Source organism: Athene cunicularia, assembly GCF_003259725.1.
Source record: "Athene cunicularia isolate RWA chromosome 1 unlocalized genomic scaffold, athCun1 chr1_part1, whole genome shotgun sequence".
Lineage (NCBI taxonomy): Eukaryota > Metazoa > Chordata > Aves > Strigiformes > Strigidae > Athene > Athene cunicularia.
This window is the reverse complement of record NW_020799091.1, coordinates 31,047,617-31,066,490: the sequence shown is the minus strand read 5'-3', so window position 1 is coordinate 31,066,490 and position 18,874 is coordinate 31,047,617. Positions and strand designations below refer to the sequence as shown.

Here is an 18,874-nt window from a genome sequence, read left to right as displayed (position 1 = left end):
AAGGAAGGAAGGAAGGAAGGAAGGAAGGAAGGAAGGAAGGAAGGAAGGAAGGAAATTTGGGGTTATTTACTTGTCTCTAACAAGCTTGGATTACTTTCTGAGTATAAATAAATCCATCATACTATCTAACATGACAGTGTCTACACTTCATCAAAATATTTGTAAACAGCAGCCTCTTTTATCTATAGAATGGATCAAATTCATGACAATTTCAGAAGGATTTTCCAGGAAAGAGAATGCTCTCTGACTCCACAAAATTGCCTGCTCTGCTCACATTTCAAATTACCCAGTCTAAACACTATCAATAAAATCAAATATATATACACAAACATTTATATTTCCTTTTGGAAATATAAGCAGCAGCCCAGCTCTGGTAACTGAGAGGGTATTTCCTGGCAAAATCCAACTAATTCTAACTCCCACCACCAAAACCCTGCCCTCACCAAAGGGAAGGGCTACTGGATTGGGAAATAATTCACAAAGAAAATCAACCACACTATCAGCAGGAGGTGAGCTGTGTGCTCTCCTCTTCCACTAACACACCAAAGTGGGTTTTTTAATTAACTTATGCCTGCTGTCCTTCTTCTGGGGATTGTGCCCATTTGTGCAGACCACCAAGATTACAGAATAGCACACAGGCACCCAGCAAAGTGCCCTTAACAAGCATTTGCTTGCCAAAAGAGAACTACTTCTATTCTTGGTCAGAGTTAGGAGAAAGCATTTGTGTTTAAATAGAAAAACATATTAAAAGCTACCCTGCTTCTTCCCCTCTGCAGGCTAATGTACTCCAGAAAACAGATTTTTCAAAAGAGTAGGAATATATCTGGAAGAGCTCCTTGCTAAACTACTGGTTACACACAGATAATACCATCATGGGGACAATTTTCTCCTGCTACTTTTAATGTGAAGTAGCATTTTCAAAATCATTTTATCAGACAGGAGAAGGGTTTGAATTCTGATGGCCCCAAAGTAACAGTAACATTGCCTTTGCTGTAGAGACAGCTCTGCAAGATACTAAATGTCCTTGACTTTCACTATTTAAAAGTGCACGTTTCCTGGTAAGGTTTTACACTAAAAAAAATCCCTTTAGGAATGTGGAAGACCCAGTTGGAATCCAAAAATAATAATAGTAATGATGTTAATAGTAATTCTAATAATGAGTAGTTTATTGAATTTAGCAGAATATTATGTTACAGAAGATGTCCCATATCTCAGCTTATGTAGCACAGTAGCTACATTTCAGCCCTGAAGTGGTTAGGCAGTTGGACTAGAAGACTGCTGTAGGTGCCTGCCAAAAGAACTATTCTATTCCAGTACATGAGCAACCATGATTATCAATGCTCCCACTTAAGAGACAAGGAAACCAAAACACGGGCCAATATCATCAACGCCCAGTGGAAAGTCAAAGGATGAGTTGCTGGTAGAGCAAGGAACAAATTTCCAAACATTTGAATTCTGGGCCTTAGTTGTTAGACCAGTGTGCCTCCATATGGAAACACAAGATTCCTAATGTTTTGAGTGGGAGTCAAAAAAGAGGGTCTCAGTTGTAATCCATATCAGAAGGCAGTAAAAAAGGAAGAGCGGTGACAGAAATAATGGTGCAAAATTGCTCTGGAGCAATCTTACCCTATCAAAAGGGTTGGCATTATCAGATAAACTATTACTGTCCACATCAAACCCAGTCAGCTCAGGCTCCTTTCATAGTTATCAGACAGAAACTGGCACATGTTGATGTTAGGTGCTTGGTCAAATGCACATGTTTGTTCATCCCAGGGAAGGAAATTCTCCTCCTAAATCAGTCTGAGAAACCTCATCTCCTTCACAAGCAGATGTCTGCAGTCTTTCAGTGGGCAGACAACATGAACCAACTAAAATGTAGATGAAGATAACAGACCTTAAGAATCAGATGAGATACATAACATCTCCTAGTTGAAGGCCAATGTTGCTATTTTGTAAATAACAATTATTCTATCAGATTATTCATGTTTAAGATTGGCAAATCTTAATTGGCAAATCTTAATTGGCAAGAGTTCCCAATTACTTTTTCTTATATATTCAAATATGCTAATACAGCTCACTTACAGCATGTTACCTTTCAGTTTTTTGAACTGTTTTGTTAATCTTCTGGTTTTGCATGCTTCCATTGTGGATTGCATAAGGATCACTTACTCAGTGAGGAGAAGGCAGGGAGGAGTTGTGTATCTCCATTCAAATGGAAAACACAAGCCTGGAATACTTCACGTTAAGCATAGAGAGAAATTTGTTTTCTGATGAGAAGTAAAACAGAACCTTGAACTTAAAAGTCAATGACACGAGGAAAAAAAAAAAAGATTTATAGTAGTAAAATAAAGTTATTCAGGAGTCAATAATTTTTCAAAAGGATTAGCAGAGCATATGCAGCATTACACATAATGAGATAGGATGAGTATGGAAAGCTCAATTTGCATGCTATTTAGATTCAACAGATAGTTAAACTGTTGATATCTAAAGTGCTGTTGTTGTGACAGTAAAGGTAGAGGTCTTGTACATCCTCTGAAAATTAATACAGTTCAGAGAAAACGGTAAAAATTGAAGTCCTTTGGTTATCTAGTGGGATTTAAACTATACAATAATGGTATATACAAGATGGTCCTTTAGACAACTAAATTTCCTTCATATCATCAGGTCACGGGGGTTGGCTAAAAAAGGCATCAAGGTAACTTTTTGAATTCAGATCTATCTACCTCTAGGATTCAGCCAGGACTTTAATGCCAAATGGAAAACAGTAGGCAAGCAAGAAAGCTGAAGTAATTTATCACTGCTATCTTTTCAACAGATAAGCATTTCTTTGTTTGAACAAATACACATTACAGTACATGAAAACAAAAATGTTTTGAGCAACGCAGCTTCCACTGGGCTTCTACATAATGAAATTTCAGAAAACATTCAGTATAAAACTTTTGGTGCACAAAGAATATTAATTTTCCTTCCACATGACAAACAGATAAATACCTCTATGCTAAACACAATTTTAAGTACCATGAACTATTCAGGTTCATATTTTTCAACGCTTCAGAAAGCACGGAGATGTAATTAAATTATTAATTTCTCAGCATATAAAGTTAAAAATGCCCAAACAATTCAATTGAAAAACAGGTCAGTTGATAAATAATAACAATTGTTTTTCCCTAGACTGCCACTTACAAACCCAGTGTTGATACTGAAACAACCTGATTTCTTTCCATCTCATACATCATTACCAGTCATAATGATTTCTCCAATCCTCCTGCTGTAACCTCACTGTCTTGTATTTGCGCTGTCAGCAGTCAGCAGCAGCTGTATCACCAATCTGTGTTTCTTTTTGGTCATCTCAGTGATTAATCGATTGGAATTTAGTGTATAGCACTTTGGATGGTTTATGCCCCATTCTAACTGCTTTGGCTCAGCAAGGTAACAAGAATAAAGAGCTATATAGTCCCTTCTCCTCCCCCAATGATTATGAGGGAAAAATACAAATGACATACAAAATCCAGTTACCATGAATAACAAGAAGTAGAAAAAGGTGTTGTATTCATAGCTACCAGATAAAATGTACAAGATTCTAATATATACTCAGATGTTTTTTAAAAGCTGATAAAGACAACTGGAATCTGGAAGCATTAGTATTAGAGGAAATAAATTATTATGTGGGTTTTCTCTTGTTTTCTCTTCTACGTGATTAATTAAAGGGAGTCAGGTATCTATTGTGTTTTGACACTAGTGTCAGATGTGACTGCCGATACACTGATCCAACAGTCTATAAAAATGGAGAATTAAAAAAATAAGCTCTAAGTAGAACTAGAGTTTATAGCAAACAAAACTATTGTTTGTACCAAATGTCTACATGAACCTTCTAAATTTGCAGAAAGATAGAAAGGCCTGATCAAGGCTTTGCCTGCTACAGCTAGTGACTACTGGAAGGAAAAGGAGAGATGGGTTCTCTTAAGAGTAAAGGCAAGCACAGACAATAAGGAAAAAGCATTGGAAAACTGTCCATAGACAGTCTATTGGAGAAGAAGAAAAGTCAACAGAAAGGATCCTAGAGGTTCTTCACTGTGTTGTTGAATCTTCAAGGAAGAGAAAGAACTTACAAAAGAACAAAGAAAATGCCTTTCAGAGGAAGGATGGATTTTATAATGGGAAGGAAGCCCCAGGGAAGACTGGGAGTTAAATGTGGAAGCCACATACAAAGGAAGCTAAATCAATGAGAGGAGAAGCAGCAGAAACACAGTGTCTCCCCTATTTTATTTCCATATTCACAAAAGCAACATAGACAGTCACTTTGTTTTAAAAAGTAGAAGTCTAGTCCAGGCTTGCAGCCTTTGCACATCTCATATGGTGCTAATTTCCACTTTGCTCTGGGCCTCCAAATCTGCTTAGTACTGATATTCCAACTTTAAGGTAGAAGCGGATGACCGAAGAAGACCATTCCTTTCAAAGTCCTTTTAAGACTTCTTGACCAGAGAACATCTTTCCTGCATGCTTAAAATCATATAAGCATTCATAATTGAGGCAGGATTCAAGGAATTCAACCCACGGGCTGGCAAGTTTGTCATATGCTTCTCGAGATACTCACTACTTACAAGTGTAGTGAAGTGTACATTCTTCCATGGATGATAAACCCTTGCTCCTTGGGGAAAGATGATGAGAAGACAGTTTTGGCCTAACTTAATGCAGTTCTCCACACCTGAAGAGGCAAAGCCTGGCAGAATCCCAAAACAGATTGCAAAGAGGCGAGAACAGTGCTGTAAAAAAGCCTTCACCGAAGAGCAATCTAGGAATGACAGGTGGATGAATGGATCTATAGCTGGGTCATATCCATGCTAGAAGCAAGAAGTTCTCAACAATTTTTTCCCTTCCAGATTTTCAAAAGGATAATGTAAAAATTAATGTCTGCTGAACTGTCGGCAAGGAGAACTGCAAGAAAGATGATGATGTGGCATAATGAGGTTACAAACCAGACAACAATATGTCTGCAGTGTAGGAAAGTTATATAATAATTTTCTGAGTTGCCTGTATCAACTCAGAGAGAAATGTAGTCTCTACCAAGAGAATGTATTGCAGCAAGTCCCCTCGATGATTTAGGACGGTAGCATTTACCTTTCCTTATAAGCCATCAGAGAGACAATTGTGTATTGTGTAAATACAGTGGGGACATGGATTAATTTCAAACCTATCACATAATCTGATGAGATTTCCCTTGAGATCTCCTAACACTTTGCAGCACTGTGAGCCATTATTTCCATACTTATTGGAAATAACGTCTGAGCCCAGGCAAGGCACAATATTCCCAGTGAGAGCTGTCATGACAGCAGTGGAATTAATTCTTATTGTCACTGCACACATCAAGGGTCTTTTTGAAATTATTAGCATGTACCCCAAATAATATTTAAATCCATGATGATACAGTATACCATAAAATAGTATCATTTGGAGCCTGCTAAATTTGGACATATCTTCCTTGCTATATATACTGAATGCAAGTCAGATTTCACCTGCATTTACATAAGCCTGATGCAACTTCATCATCTTCATTGGTTGAGCCCCTGGCTCACAACAGTATGGAATTGGAACTGGATCTGTGACATAACAGAAGTACTCAAGATCCTTTTAAGATGCAAGTTATTAAGGAGACAGACCTGAATCACAATGTGCTGTGATGCTAGTTGACATAGTTTAGAGGATGAGTAAGATGCTTTTTTTTTTTTTAATTGCAGTTAAATTTGTTCACTCTTATTAAAGAGTTCTTTATCTATTTGAAATGTTCTCCAGCTGGTTGCTGTTATCAGATGTGGATAGAACCATTTCTGCTTCACTATGAAACTAGCTGTGCTGGCATAAGTTTTAGACCTCCAAGACACTTTCCTGCAAACTTTTACCAAATATTTCTGGTTTATTTTTGCAAGCAAACTTTCTCCATTTTTAGCTGATCTGTTTCTCTTACCTGAATCATACAAGGATGCTTCTAAGACTGCAACTTGTCACCATGGAAACAACTGTTTGGTCACTATAGCTGATGTCACTGAATGAATCAGGTAAGAAAAACATGGAAACGATTAAGAAAAGAAAAAAAAAAAAACAAAAACCCCACAAAAAAATAAACAACCAACCATGTAAACAAATTCAATAACAATTTGGGAAAAGCTGGAAAGAAATGCTACTGAATGTGATGTCTTAATTTCAGTTTTCAAAATTTCAGGGTTGTTTTAACTTTTTATGTTTCTCTTTGGATGGCAGCCACTGAGTAAAATCCAGTAAAATGGGTTCTAGCAAGCCCACCTCATACACAACACCACATCTCACAATGAGATTGCTGCAGCTTCAAGTCCATCTCTGCCAAAACTTTCATGGGAAGCTGAGGCACAGCAGTCCTCTCCCCAAGGGCATGCTGAGACCTGACTTGTCCACTTAATTAGCCACTTAACCATTCTAGCCAAAAAAGGCTGAACATGCAGCTGCCTGCAAACAGCCTGCCATTGCCCAGCAGCTTTAAGTATTTTATATATATATCTTTATTTATCTCCATTTTCAGGACAGAAATAACTGTAGGCCAGAAATCTTTTCAGCTGTTGCGTCCTAACCATGTTGATGCTACAGCGATGTCTATTTTATGGATCAATGTTGATTTTCATCCGGATTTTGTAAAGCTTTGGGGGAGAAACCTTGGAAAGAGAGATACTATTTCATAATCCAGGGCAGCCTTTTGGACATTTACCCATACCTAAAGTACAAATGCACGATAACCACATTTTTATTTAAATAAAATATTTCTGTATTTAGCAGGAATATAAAGACATTTAAGACTTTGCAAAACTTACAGATTTCTTACATATTTCTTATAGCTACTATATACTTACATTTACTTTCTTATAGCTACTAGGAACACACCGGTAAAAAAATGTCATTCCAAGGTGATTCTAACTTTAGAAATAATAATAAATCATATTTACTGTATTACCTTAATGTCTTTATAATTTTGTCACATGTTGCATTAAAAGGTATCTTCAACTTTCTCAAATATCATTGATGATGACTTAGAAGCAGCCACTTTCATCTCTATCACATATGAAATCTTGGGGGGATTAAACTTTAGGAGACACAAGAGAAGTGCCTCTTTTATAGCCTTACTAATTAAATGTAACTAGTTTACTAGTATCCTGGAATTGCAGGCATTAAAAAAATATTAAAATCCCTGAGCATTTTTCCTTTGCATGTGATAAATGCTACAATCACTCTTTCCTTTTACAGAAAATACAGAGGAAATAATATTAGATGACAGTGAATTTCATCGCAGCAGGTCAATTGAGATGGTCGGGATTCATTAGCATGTGTGTGACTGGTAAATAACTGAGTTAATTTTAGGTTGAGTGACATATTTAGAAAACTACGAATCACTTTATTTTGTGAATTTAATCAACCTTTGCTCTTCCCCAGATAGTTCAGCAATACACCTGCAATATTAAGTTGGAGCTGACTCTTTACGCTGCAGCCCTCACAAATACCAGCGGTTTGCAAATTTTCAAAACCATCAGCTGTATTAAATGCTGGCCTCCAACAAGGAGTTCAACACAAAGAAAGCACCATAATTACACAGAAAAGAAAAATGAAAGAAATGAGAAAGCTAAAGAGGAGGCTTGCTTCAATCGAAGTTTTAGCCAGAATTATGCTAAAATCTCAATTTTCTTTGTCTCTAAGAATAAAAATACTAAAGTCTGCAAAATGCGAATGCAGAAAGATTACTCCTCTGGAAATTTTCCAAAAAAATAGCTCCCATTGAAAAATTTAGTCAATCCTCGAATGCTTCTTTGCGACACTCTGTTAGCCCAATTGAATCACATTACAAAAACAAAAATTGCACTCCATGAGGATCTTCGAGTTCTGGCTTCTGAAAAAGGCTGTTTTCAAAGGCAGGAAACATCTTTTTCAAAGTTTAGCTTTATTTGGAAATAAGTCAAAATTCCTAGCTAATGTGAACTATTCATTTATTTTTTATCAGATGTCTTCTGAACTTTTAGCACAAAGTTTCTCATAATTTCCAAAAGACATTCTGTTAGCACCAGATTTGATATTGAACATGACAATATTTAGGTAACACAGTGGGCTTTATTATGTAAAATTTAAGCTGTGAAGATATACGCTTGCAAAAAGCGCAATTACTCTTTAGTTTCATATTTTGAATATGCAAACAAATTGCTTGTGGATTACTGGCAGCTACAGCTTGGGCTCTGACATTTAACTGTTTGTTATTAATACGCAAAGCAATTAATGTAATTATAAATATGGAAAAGAAAAATATCAACACTATTTACATTAGTTAGTTACTAGGAGGTAAAATACTTTGTCAGCCGTAATATAATACAAATTGCTGCAAAGCTTTTAATACAATTATAACATACATATATTCAAAGCACTACAGTTTATATTCTAGGTCTGTCCTCCCGGGACCAATTTATGATACTCTCTGCTGGGTATCTTGTCTTGTCAAAATAATGATACTTCATTCCTGTGTTGCTACATTTGGCTACCACACACTTCATGCATGGGTAGGATCACAGGCCAAATCATCGCGCAGTGAATAGCAATACGCATTGCTGGGATGCACGAGGACAGGAAGCAGAAGGCGTGATTAGTATCTATACAGAAGGCACCACACATGAGTGTGCACCTGCCTCTCCAATTCGGAAACATTTTCCTCAAGTAAAAAAGCATAACAGAATCAACAGCAGATCATATCCGCTTCTTCAGTGATGGCACTGGTTTCTTGATTGTTCATATTAGAAAGCCCACTCGGACATTTACCCCTTCACCCCCTGCATGCGTGGCATGTAGTGACAGGCAGCAACTCTGCAATGGAGGTTCAGGAGGTCTACAGAAATGATTCCTGCAGGTGACAGCCAGTTAGGTGAGTACTGTAAGGTACACAAAATATACTCACACCATAAGGTGACTGTCGCTTTCTTAAATACCCAAAGTCATTAAGCCATTTTAGCAGAAAGACTGCCTTCATTTTCCTTCATTTTCTTACATTTGGAATTAAATTTGTGTTCAGAACTACTGGTGTTATAAACAGTAACCAATCTTAAACACAGCTATTTCAAAGATGCTTATTAGTGCTTTAATTTTTAAGCCTGACACTTGTGTAACACGTTACTAACATCCTCAGTGAATAGCACCGCGTGTTACTTGGTAACATACAGCACGTTTAGCATGTGACTCAGCCATGACCGTTCCAGTAAATCAGAAGTCATTGTTCCCAGGTTCTCAGGTACCAAAGTGCCATCCTTGTAATCACCTACTGTAAACACACGTTTCTCTAGCACTGCAAAGGGAGACAAACGGTTGCAATGCCAAGCCAATTCAGAAAAGGGAAACAGTTTTAACATGTAACTTCTTTGCATAACTTTGATAAATAGAAGGGACAACACAGCAGAGAATCACATTACTAAATACAGCGCAGTGCCTAGATGGGGAAGCAAATTAAAAATGAACAGAGAACTGCTAAAAGCTGACACCATCTCTAAGCAAACCAAATTGTTACTGCCCAGTCGATACAAGCTGGTGCAGAGTCCTGCTTTATTTCTCAGCTGCTCCGTGGGGCTGATCCAAAGCTCATCGAGAGCAACACATTCCTTTTTGGATGAAGCCTCAAGTAAGAACAAGAACAGACAAAACATCGGTATGTAACTCCTGGCTCAGGGCTAGCCTAGGGCTGTTGCAACCTCAGCTTTTTGCTGGAGCAGCCTCAAGGCTGCTCCAACTCCCCTCCTTGCGGGCCATGGCCCCGAGGAGCAAACACAGCATTTACAGCCCGCTGTTTCATCCACGTTCCCCTTTCCTCTGAATGGAGCTCTCTTGCTCAAGTACTCCAGCAAGGAGCTCTTTGAGGAAACAGCCATTCAAACCTGGCACTATCTGCTGTGGCACAGAACCTTTCTGGTTGTAAGGGGAGGAAAACAGCCACCCTGTACCTTTGGAGGGATCTGTGTGTTGTACACACCTGCAATTCTACCAGCCACCTTCCACCCCATTACATCAGGCTGTGCAACACCTTGTGTGGCCCAGGTGCAGGGGACAGCCAGAGGACCGCCTGCCCAGTGGGCAACCGCTGCACGGTGGCAACTGACAGCAATGTCTGTGCAGCAGTGCTGAAGGACTCCATGCCCAGCACGGGAGCTTTGCTGTATGGACCGAAGAGGCACAACCTTTCCAGCTGAATTTCCCAGCTTCTGCCTGTTTGTCACTATTCAACATAATTTTCTGTGTTTAATATCTCAGATTTGCATGTAGTTTAAAAAATAGTAAGTTGGAGCGTGTTATTTCTCCGAGGTTTCAGAACACAAACCTTGCAGTTCTTCTGCTGTTTGGCATAGGCTGCCACAGACAGAAGACAGATATCTGTCCGCCAACGTTTAAAGAGGACCAGATTTTTTTGTTTAGAAGTTTGAGCTGTTTAGCACTCCCAATCATACAATCAGCTAGACCAACCCTTCCCTCCATAACAAGTGCGTACATAAACAAACAAGGGAGACCACTGCCGGCGCAAGATTCACATGCATAGACATCTGGGGTGCATTGGGACTGCCTTGACGGTTAGTTTTGGAAAGAAAGGGGCCAACTTTTTCTAACCTGTCTTGGAAAGCTCTGAAATTCACATATATTTCTGCCAAAAGTGAGCTCATTTAATGAAAGGGAAAGAAAACAAGGTTGCCCAGTAGCCATTTAAGCTAACGTCAGCCGGGAAGATTTGCTATTTCTGAGTCTTTCCAACCCAAACACTGAGGAAAGTTGCTGAACTGGTGCACACTCTTGCTAAATCAGCCATGCTCCTTTCCCAGCTGATGGCTGCCTATTTAGACTGACCTCAAATCCTCCAGCTTCCTCCCCCGGGTTACAGTCGTTCTCTGATATCACACCTGATCTTTCACAGAAGTTTCCACACCTTCCAGGCTCATCACAACAACCCTTCAAGCATAAGCCAAAGCCAACTTGACACAACAGATTTCGGTTTTCTCTCAGAGGCACACATATATCACAAAGACTGCAGTTCATCACCTACGCTTTTCAAGCATTGCTGAGCACGCTCAAAATGGGATAGCGCTTTTGCAAACAGGGCAGTGCTGCTGCTTTTCCTTCACCCTTTTTTTCTCTTTTAAAGTAAAAAGTTGGTTAAAGCAAGTCTGTTTGATGTTAAGTTCACAACTTATGCTCAATGGGCTGTCTTGTGCTATGTCCAAAACCAGGACAGGAACACTGTCACCTTTTCCTGGAATCCTGTGCACAGGCTGGGGTATGGGTTTCCTCTTCTGCACCAGCATACACTGAGCCTGAATACTTCAGGGCTTTAAGTTTTCTTCCTTACGTAGAAGGGTGTTGCTACTGGGTGGTGGCTGCATGACTGTGTGCATGCAGGGAGAAGTTTCCAGGAGCAACGGAAAGTAAGTTATGTCATAAAAGTCCTACAGTCCTCTTTTCTTCCTTTCTGCATGATGTCTTGGGAAAAAATCAGAGAGTAAATGAACGCTGACAACTGACAGGCATTGGGCAGTGTCTTGAGGAAAGCAGAAAAACATGCTACCCCACGGACAAGGGCATGGATGGCAGGAGGGGAGAGGACAGACGGCTGGTTTGCTCCCAGATGGGGATTAGAAGTTGCAGGTGAACCAAGGCCACATGACCTACTAATAGCAGCAGCTTCCTGCTCGAAATAAGAAGCAGGTTCAAACATTTGTTCTCCAGTTCAGTTCAGCCATAAGCTGCAACACAGATGTTCACAGGGCACAAAGGGGACACCCAACAGAGCTGGCTGCAAAAGAAAATTTACAGGAATGACAGCAAGTTGCCTTTTACAGCAGGCTCTCTAGAGAGGCAGTAAAAGGGAAGCTCAGTCTGCTACAGTTTTTTTCAGAAGCTCCTCCTTTGTAAGATCCCACTGCTGCCAATCTCCAGAGACTGAAAATGAATTAAAAAGAGGAGGAAAAGCCAAAAAACATGGGAAAGAAAAATAAAAGAGAAAACAAAGCAGGACAAATGAGACTGAAGAAATGCACCACAAAGAGGGAATAGTTGAAAAAGAGAGAAGTGAAGACACATCCATAGATACGAGAAATATTAAGGAAACATCAGATTACATGCTAAGATCTTTTGCACAAATTCTGAAATCACCATTAGACACAGAATCCTCTTACAGGCCCAGACACAGTTCACTGTGTGAACACCCAGGAGATCCAGTAGTAGGACAATCATACATTAAGTGATCCAGGCAGGTACCTGACCCCATACATAAAATGGAGACAATGGTTCCTCTGCAGCTTTTGCCAAACAACAGGTGAAGCACACTAGGAAAATATTTTGCATTCTTATTTTTACAGAGCAAACAACTTACTGGAAAAAAAGAAAAAAAAATTGTGCAGGGGTCCTCTATATCTAAAAATGGTCCTGGATTTTAGAAGAAGAAATCAACCTCTCCCCCATTGTAAGTCTCTTCAAAGTTTCTCATATGGATCAAGGTAAGTAAGTTCAATTGTTAAATCCATGAACTCAAGAAAACATTTCCTCTTTAGAGCTGAGACTCAAAGGATTGTCTAGGTCTATAAACTTTTTAGAAAGAATAAAACCTTCAAAATCTTCTCGTTTCTCTTTCTCCATTGGTAGGAACTCAGCAGAGTTTCAAGCATCATGAAGTGTGACCTGACTTTTAAAAAAGAAATCACCTAAAAACTGCTTTGTTATACGCAAGAATGTATTTCTGGAACTGCCTGAGTATTTTCTGTAAATGTTCCAAGTGAGACAGTAGCTTCACTGAAATACTGGAGAAAATTTCCAGGACCTTCAGTGTTCCCAAGATTTTGACCTTTATGGCCATTTTCTTCCCAGTTTTTAGTCACATTCATACCTTTACTACCTTTAACAGTTGCAAAGAAAACCAAAGGAAACACAGACAAAAAGACAGTTAAAGCACAGCCTCAAGTAGGGGGCGGGGATCAAGAGTAGAGCTACTTTTTCCGACTCACTGATTTTACCTTCAAAACTTCTTACTTGCTAATGGAGACTCATCTTTTTGTTCATGCTGAAGTTAAATTTGTAAGTTTGGCTACACATTTCTCTCTGAGTAACTGTGAGGATCATGTAAGTTTGGCTACACATTTCTCTCTGAGTAACTGTGAGAATCACATCCTTCCCAATTTCTGCCACACAAATACCACATGTGCTACTGAAAATTCAGCAAGCAAATATCCATCATACTGTCCCATTCATGGCAGCTGAGATTTATCAAGAGCTTTAAGAAGTTTAGCAATAAACTGTCAACAAAACTCACACACACTCCAAATCATCCAACACAAAATATGAACGTATCCATTACACATACCTATTTATTGAAGATACTCTCCAAGTTTCAAGCATATAACCCAAGAATTGCCCCAAATTCAGAGTCCAAGATCTGAAAAGGAGATAATATATATTTTTAAACATCATTAAAAGTATATGGCTTAAGGATATAAAATAAATTATTGTGCAAAGTTACTATTTCTAAATGAGTTTATGAGCTAGTTTTTCTAAAGTTGTGAATCACCTGAGATGTGTTGTGGGTGATAACAATAATGATACGATCATTTTTAGGGTATTAAATTTAAGATATATAATATTGTATAGATTCTTGGGCAACTTCTACATATGAATTCAAAACTAGTAGAAAACTCTGAAAACACACCAAATTTTCAAATAACAATTTTGCTTGTAATGAAAGAACAAAACCAACATATTGAATATGTAAAATTTCCAGTAGCATACCAGCAAATATAAATGATTTAGGAAACCACAAGCATCCCTATGTATACTGAAGCAATAGTCTGCTTTTAGTTTGCAGTAAGACAGTGGCATGAATAGGGAAACCACATAAAAATCATGGCTATCATTATGTGTATTACCTATTTGTTGTCCAAAAATGCTGAACATGACAGTTCTGCTACAGGTGTGAAATTCTAGATGTATATTTTTGTAAGCATATGTGTAACACCTAATCACAGTTAGTCCCAGAGTGTAAATTTTCCTGGTGATTCTTGCACAGTGACCCTGAGAATAATGCAATTGGTAAGTCTAATGTGCTTAAGAAAGCAAAAAAGAGGAGGAGAATGCATCAGGAGAAAGAAACGGGCTCAGCAGACCAAGGAAAGAGACAAAGGAGGGAAGAAAAAGAGGAAAAAATAGTTCATGTGTCCAAATGAACTCGGTCCAACCTTTGTTCTGGACAATGACTTCTGAGATGACCACATGAGCTTCACCATCATGAGTACATGCTGTATTGAGTATTTCTGTGGCACCATTAGCATCTTTGAATTCTGCATCGGAAAACACTGTTTCACACAGTGCTGCCACACTGCCACAGCTCTTAGAACAAAAGAATTAAGAGTCCGCATTAGAAAAAGTCTTGTCTCTTTCATTTCCCCACAATTTTGCCTGAGCTTTTGCCTGCATCTGCACTACTGGTACCCACCACATGATTCCCAGTGCAGGCTAAGCTAATCACCCCAGCAGAGTTAAGACAAATCAGTTACAGAACTGCCTATACCCACTATGCATCAATGGTCACCTGGCTGGGACCACCCATATTCTCCAGCTGAAGAGTAGGCAATTTCTTCTCCAAAGGCTCAGCCCACCAAAGGAGTCCTAGACTCCCTCTGTTCCCTTCTGTGAACTGGTAATTTTCAAGCAGAGAGACAAAATCTAAGTATCAGCATGGATAATTATTTCACTGCTCATTTTTTTTGCAAGATAATCAGACTGAAATATAAGGGTCGCTCTGAGAAACAGAAACAGTAGAAATTTTTATCCAGCAGTTCCATGAAAGATTCTGCCTATTCTTCTTACAAAAGCAACAGTTCATTGATTTGTAGCTGCTGCCTACTTTCATGTGCAAGAGCAACAACTACAGAAATCCCTCACTGGTCTTCTCTACATATTTTCAAGCAATGTCTATAAACACGACAACTTCTTGGATTATTTATTCCATTAACTATGTTGCTATTCCTGCTGTTGATGTCAACTGCAGATGTCAGGCTCAGGTGCCCACACAGGGGCACAAGTAACACCACTACATCTCTGCCCTTTGAATCTCCTACTCAATTCCCCAGTACAAGTTTGCACAATAAGGCAGAAAGAAATCACAAAGAGAATCTCATTCAAGTTAATGTGCAAATCAGCCAGATATCACCTCTAAACAGAGTGGGAGCTATTTACTAGGTAATACCAATAAAACACTGCAAATTCAGAGGCTGTCCAAAATTTATCCTTTATTTTCCACAATAATGTCCTCCATTTTTTCTGCATGTTCTTCTTCATCAGTCAACCTTGTAACACCTTTTCCACACAGAATCATAGAATCACAGAATATCTCGAGTTGGAAGAGACCCATAAGGATCATGGAGTCCAACTCCCTGCTTCTTGCAGGACTACCTAAAACTAAACCATATGACCAAGAGCATCACCCAGATGCTCTTTGAACTCTGACAAGCTTGCTGGGGAGCCTGTTCCAGTTGCCCACCACCCTCTCAGTGAAGAACTATTTCCTAATGTCCAATCTGAACTTCCTCTAGCACAACTTCATTCCATTTTCTTGTGTCATGTCACTGGTCACCACAGCGAGGAGATCAGCACCTGCACCACCCCTCTTGAGGCACTCCCTAGGCTGTGCTTTCCTCTCTTACTTATTCCACTCATCTCCTACCCGCTTTTATGGCTTCCCATTTTTTCTTCACTTGCAAGGCCTCTACAGATGACTACACTCATGTTACCACACCCTGATAGGAGTTACCACCCATCAGCTGAAGCACATTAACCACCTAAATGCATGCTGTTCTCTAGCTGTAACATCTTCAGCCAAGTGACCTTCACGACAGGTAGTAGATTCCCGAGACTGTCAGGTCCAGCAAAACTTGTGTCATAAAGGTAACCTTCAAAACACCAACCGGGTGTAAAATTCTACTAATGCAATAACGCATGAAATGATATTGCTCAAACACACATCTCAAGGGATTGTTGACCTGAGAATTTCTTGTGACATATTTATAGAGAAACATTATGAATTATTGCATGGCTGAGATAACTCTGTGACAGAATGTTTGCAGCCAAAGATAAGAACAATTGTATGTAAGTATAAGCACACGATTTGCTGTGCATAACATTAGCGGTGTTTAATTTAGAAATGACCACCCATCTGACTGTTCCAAAAAACTTCATAGAGTTGCTAAAAGATGACAAGGAAAGTTTTTACTTGTAGCACACTTTCTATCTTTAATAACACCAGCTGTCGCTTTTATGAACACATCATGCCCTTCACAGTTATCCCATATTCTGCAAACGCCGAAAAAACCCCAAACCCTCCCACAGTTATTAACATCTGCTTCATTTACTGATTCTGACAAACTGAAGGACAAAGACATGATTTAACAGATTGCTCTGAGTAAAGAAACAATGCGGTTCACGAAAGGATTCATCAAATGCCCCTGTCAGAAAGCTTTACAAAGCACAGCTTAATGAACGTATGCAAATTACTATAATATATAAAATGCCTGATACCACTTCAACAAGTAATGTGCTTATGAAATCTATGTAGAATGGTAAGATAGATCAATCTAATTTGTCTTAGAAATAAAGTGATTTGATTTCCTCCAGATAATTTCAATCTATTTCTTTTTAATGCCTTGTGGCATGACAGCAGCGCATTACATACAATGAACCACTGCTTCAGACCCTAGAAGATGTGATTATTCAATAGAAAAAGCATTCAGCAACAGACAAACTGGAAGCACACTGGTACACTTCAATATTTTCTTTCAATGTTTTGACATGCTGGCATTTTTAAAAAATTGTTATTTCCAAGCCTTGCTGCATTTAAACAGCTCCTATTTTTATTGCCATTGCTTGATGTGAGGTTGAAGCCTGAGTGGAAGTCAGGCTGATATTTACAGCATGAGGAACTGCTCAGATGCGAAAGCATATCAGAAAACAACATGCATCCAGGATGATCACTGCTGTTGCTGTTTACAACATTATTGATCTAGAGATCTGATCATTTTATTTTCATCAAGATAAGGAAAGAATGGCTTATGAGTGAAAATGATTTTCGATGTAAAAAACCCAACATTTTCTAGAGCTTTTTTCACCCCTGACAACTGAAAGTTCTTTTCATCAACTTACCTAAAAACCAAGCAAAAAAAGTATTTTCAGTGTTTTCTCAAAGAAGCTAAAATCCACAATCACCCTTTATGAATTTATGGAAAAAATAAATAGAACTGTAATTTTTTACTTGGAAAAAAACGTGACATAGTAAGTGCATCAGAAACCAGAAGGTTCAGAGTTTCTGGATCTTAGCTTTAGTATTTAGGCTGGGCAGGTGTGGAAAAAGAGAGAGGACTGTGAAGTACCATGATTATGCCCTTTTAAAGACCTTTTTTTCTCTGAAAACATCTGTCAGAGGAGCCTAAGTACAGCTAGTGATGCCTTGGGGCTGAGATGGATTATATCGGTGTTTCTGCACTCTATTTTTTAGTAGAGGTGCTACTCACCCTTTGAAAAAAAGTCCTCAGACCATCATGTGTACTAACATAAAACTGATTCTTGATCGTTTATTATTTTCCACCACTTTCTTACACCTTCAGCACCCCCAGTCATCCACAGACTATGGATACAGAAAACAAATTGGCTTCTTCATGTTCCCAGTCACATTGCTCTGGAGTCTGCGATGGACAATGTCCTGAGTGCAGTTTGCCAGTTCTTTTACATGCTGTTTATTACACCTACAACTCTCCAGCTGGAGGGTGTCCATCCCATTCTACACAATTCAGGTTTTCATAGGAAATCAAAGGAACTCTCATGCTGGGACTGCAGAAGGAAAACAAACACTCCCTAAGTAACACTTTCTTGGGTGGTTCTTGGTTACAGTATGCTAGAAGAATCCCTGATGTAGCAGTCTAATAGATAAACAGTTTCAACTCTTATATCATCCATTATATGTTTCACATTACTACAGAAGTAATTGCTGTTACTGTCAAAGCTAGACACAAGTTTTGCTCAGTACCTTAGGCAAAATGACTAAGTTGGGCACTACTTGATGCAGGATTCTCAAATATCTGCATAACAGGACTGCAGTTTCTGCATTAAGAATTAACTAAACTATAAAATAGGAGAGTTCAGGTTGAAACACCATGTCAGAAATGTATTGTGATGTCCTCATTTTAAAGGCATTAACTTGTAAAATTCCTTCCATTCCGTTAGACTGAAAATTCAGTATGTGCCAAGCACTGTGGAAAATGTTTTTATTTCTCTGCAAATGAATATACATTAGAGTGCTTATAACATTTTCCTAAAATTGGGTATCACTGACAATTAAGGGGTGATATCTGTAACACTTCCTATCACTTCTAGATGCCAGTTAGCAATATTTAACAAAGTAGACTGTTCTCATTTTTGCCTTTTTTTTTTTTTTTTAATTCAAATTTGCAAGATGGTGGGTTCTCCAGATTCACATTCAGTCAAAGACTGAAATCTGGGAATAAATGAACATGCCAAGCTTTTCTTTATTATGCCTCATTTCTCAAAGTAAGTCACTCGGGCTCCATCATTATCATCCCTATTTTAAATCTGTTCTTTTTAACATAAATCCACAAATACAGAAAATGTATCCCCTTTTGACTGTACATCAAGGCCAACAGATTCACAGTTGATGTAGTTAATAAAGGCAAATTAAGGAAGCTCCATCTAACACCTCCTCTCTTATCTCCTGAACTCATATGAAAATATACTAATTATAGTAAGTAAAATCAAACATTCTAACTTTTCCCTGAAATAGGGAGGAAATTAC

General features: G+C 38.6%; 1 protein-coding gene across 3 annotated transcripts in view; it reads right to left on the bottom strand.

Annotated features, from left to right (window-relative positions):
• ENOX1 (ecto-NOX disulfide-thiol exchanger 1) overlaps nt 1-18,874 on the bottom strand; it is a 381,250-nt gene that overhangs the window by 286,305 nt on the left and 76,071 nt on the right. For all 3 annotated transcript variants that reach the window (XM_026853212.1, XM_026853203.1, XM_026853269.1), the window contains exon 2: nt 13,385-13,456. The gene's annotated coding sequence lies outside the window, so the exon portion shown is untranslated. The remainder of the gene's footprint in view (nt 1-13,384; nt 13,457-18,874) is intronic.